At 52.2% G+C, this 3,704-nt stretch overlaps 1 pseudogene; it reads left to right on the top strand.

Moving 5' to 3' along the window:
- Positions 1-1,193: 1,193 nt before the first annotated feature.
- Positions 1,194-3,452, top strand: LOC102828862 (annotated as a pseudogene).
- Positions 3,453-3,704: the final 252 nt, after the last annotated feature.

The raw sequence follows: 3,704 nt of genomic DNA, 5'->3' as shown, positions 1-3,704 counted from the left end.
GGAGCAGAAAGCCTCATCTTTCTCCTGTGGAGCGGCTGGTAGTTTCAAACTGCTGACCTTGAGATTAGTAGCCCGATTAGTAACCACTACACTACCTTTGATGAACTTTACCTATACGTATGGATGTAGTAGCTCAAAAGGGAACAAATCTTTGTAGCAAGGATCACTCCTATCCCCTCAGTACACAAGGTTGACAGGGATGGACAACTTAGACATTGGCTACCCAAAATGGTGTGTGTGTGGGGACGGGCTATATAGGCAAGAAGTGACTGTCTTAAAAGCTTTCAAGAGGGAGCCTAGTTCCAGACCAGGCAGGGGTAGGTAGAACCTCCACTGAGTGATTTCCAATCTGTTTGGACAGGGCTGGTGAATGGAAATGGGGATAAGACTCTTGTGGTACAATAGTGAATAATTGCCATTAGGACTGACTGTGAAGATCAGAAATGTAGAGGTAGATGTTTTTTGATAAAAGGAGGGGATTGATTGATTTTGCAGGCCAGGAGTGGAGGTCCACGGGACTATCAAGTGAGAAGAGCGGAGAGTGTGAAACTACCCAGAGAGGCAGTGATGCCAGGTATGGAGACAGAGAAGATGACATGGACCGATAGAGCAGCTGGGGACACTGGACTCAGGGAGGGAGAGGGGCTGTGTGCTGAAGGCTGGGGTGGGAGAGTAGGGGAAGTAGGGGGATGGGCGGCGGTCCTGTGTGGTATATCCTTTGGTTACTTGATGATGCATGGAGGGGATTGTGATCATTACAATGAAATGAAATATGATAGGATGAATGTAAAAGTGATGTTCTCCCATGTAAACCTACATAATTCACAATAAAAACTTTAAAAAAAAAAAAAAAAAAAGGACAAACATTGTATATGACCAACAGTGTAAAAATTTTAAAAAGGTTTTCTTGATCAAAGAAATAATCTATGATGGCTAAGGGGGGGGGGGGGATTATTCATGGGCTAGAGGGTTGTCGTTTAGTGCAGAGGGGAGACACACGGTAACATGGGTGACAGGGCAAGCAATACACGAGAGGGAATTTAGTAGAAGAAAGATGTAGGTAACGAGAAATACAGGGAGGAAAGCAATAGTTAAACTGACTAGCGGTAGCTCTTCCTCCGATGTCGCCACCATCCTTGGCCTGACTCGCCTCACTTGTTTCTGCCAGGGAGAATCCTCCGCCATCCGCCACCATGGTGAACGTCATGGTAGATCAGATCCGGGCCATTATGGACAAGAAAGCCAACATCCGAAACATGTCCATCATCGCGCACGTGAACCACGGCAAGTCCACGCTGACCGACTCCCTGGTCTGCAAGGCCGGCATCATCGCCTCCGCCCAGGCCTGGAAGACCTGCTTCACTGACACCCGGAAAGATGAGCAGGAACGCTGCATCACGATCAAGTCCACTGCCATATCCCTCTTCTACGAGCTCTCCGAGTACGATCTGAACTTCATCAAGCAGAGCAAGGATGGCTCCGGCTTCCTCATCAACCTCATGGACTCACCTGGGCATGTGGACTTCTCTTCCGAGGTGACGGCTGCCCTTTGTGTCACTGATGGCACCCTGGTGGTGGTGGACTGGGTGTCTGGTGTGTGTGTACAGACAGAGACGGTGCTGCGGCAGGCCATAGCTGAGCACATCAAGCCCGTGCTGATGCTGAACAAGATGTACTGGGCCCTGCTGGAGCTGCAGCTGGAACCAGAGGAGCTCTACCAGACCTTCCAGCGCATCGTGGAGAACGTCAATGTCATCATCTCCACCTATGGAGAGGGCGAGAGCCGCCCCATAGACAACATCATGATTGATGCTGTCCTTAGCACAGTTGGCTTTGGGTCTGGCCTCCATGGCTGGGCCTTCACCCTGAAGCAGTTTGCTGAAATGTATGTGGCCAAGTTTGCCGCCCAGGGCAAGGGCCAGCTGAGTGGGTCAAGAAAGTGGAGGACATGATAAAGAAGCTCTGGGGTGACCAGTATTTTGATCCTGCCGATGGTAAGTTTAGCAAGTCTCCCACAAGCCCTGATGGTAAGAAGCTGCCAGGGACATTTTGCCAGCTCATCTTGGATCCCATCTCTAAGGTGTTTGTTGCCATCATGAACTTCAAGAAAGAGGAGACAGCCAAACTGATTGAAAAGCTTGACATTAAGCTGGACAGCGAAGACAAGGACAAAGAAGGCAAGCCCCTCCTGAAGGCTGTGATGTGCCGCTGGCTACCTGCTGGGGATGCCCTGTTGCAGATGATCACCATCCACCTGCCTTCCCCTGTCACTGCCCAACAGTACCACTGTGAGCTTCTGTATGAAGGGCCCCCAGACGACTAGGCAGCCATGGGTATTAAAAGCTGTGACCCCAAAGCTCCCTTCATGATGTACATTTCCAAAATGGTGCCAACCTCCGACAAAGGTCGTTTCTACGTTTTCGCACGTGTCTTCTCTGGGCTGGTGTCTACTGGCTTGAAAATAAGGATCATGGGCCCCAACTACACACCTAGAAAGAAGGAGGACTTGTACCTGAAACCCATCCAGAGAACCATCCTGATGATGGCCGCTACATGCAGCCCATGGAGGATTTGCCGTGCCGGAACATGGTGGGACTGGTGGTGTGGACCAGTTCTTGGTGAAGACTGGCACCATCACCACCTTCGAGCACGCCCACAACATGCGTGTGATAAAGTTCAGTGCTAGCCCTGTGGTCAGAGTGGCCTTGGAGTCCAAGAACCCCACGGACCTGCCCAAACTGGTGGAGGGCCTGAAAGCGGCTGACCAAGTCAGACCCCATGGTGCAGTGCATCATTGAGGAGTCGGGTGAACACATCATCGCCGGTGCTGGCGAGTTGCACCTGGAAATCTGCCTGAAGGACCTGGAGGAGAATCATGCCTACATCCCCATCAAGAAATCGGACCCAATGGTCTCCTACCAGAAGACCGTCAACGAGGAGTCCAATGTGCTCTGCCTCTCCCAGCCCTCCAACAAGCACAACCAGCTGTACGTGAAGGCCCTGCGCTTCCTTGACAGCCTGGCTGAGGACATGGACACCGTGAGGTGTCCGCTCGCCAGGAGCTCAACCAGAGGGCCAGCTACCAGGCGGAGAAGTACAAGTGGGACGTGGCCACAGCCCACAAGATCTGGTGCTTTGGGCCTGATGGCATTGGCCCCAACATTCTCACCGACATCACTACAGGAGTGCAGTACCTCAAAGAGATCAAGGACAATGTGGTGGCCGGCTTCCAGTGGGCTTCCAAAGAGGGGGTGCTGTGTGAGGAGAACATGCGAGGCGTGCACTTTGACGTCCACGATGTGACCCTGCATGTGGACGCCATCCACAGCTGAAGTGGCCAGATCATCCCCACGGCCCAGCGCTGCCTCTATGCCAGTGTGCTGACGGCCCAGCCCAGTCTCATGGAGCCCATCTTCCTTGTGGAGATCTGTCGGGGACTGTCCTCAACATAGGAACTTGGTTCACGAGTGTTTGGTTCACGAGGAGGGGAGCTCCAGTGGCGATAGAGATAGAGAAAGAATACACAGACAGACAGAAGGAAGGAGACAAAGAGACACCCCAGAGCCAGGGTGGATACATCACTGGTGGGCAGACTTGGGAGTACAGGCATCGTGGCCTCTGCAGGCAGCAACTCACTGCCCTGCAATCTTTACTGCATGCCCTCCAACCTGTAATGCACTGCAATCTTTACTGCATGCCCTCCA

This window comes from Chrysochloris asiatica, unplaced genomic scaffold (assembly GCF_000296735.1).
Source record: "Chrysochloris asiatica unplaced genomic scaffold, ChrAsi1.0 scaffold00169, whole genome shotgun sequence".
Classification (NCBI taxonomy): Eukaryota; Metazoa; Chordata; class Mammalia; order Afrosoricida; family Chrysochloridae; genus Chrysochloris; species Chrysochloris asiatica.
Note: the sequence above shows the minus strand (reverse complement) of the source record. Positions and strands in the feature narration are given on the sequence as shown.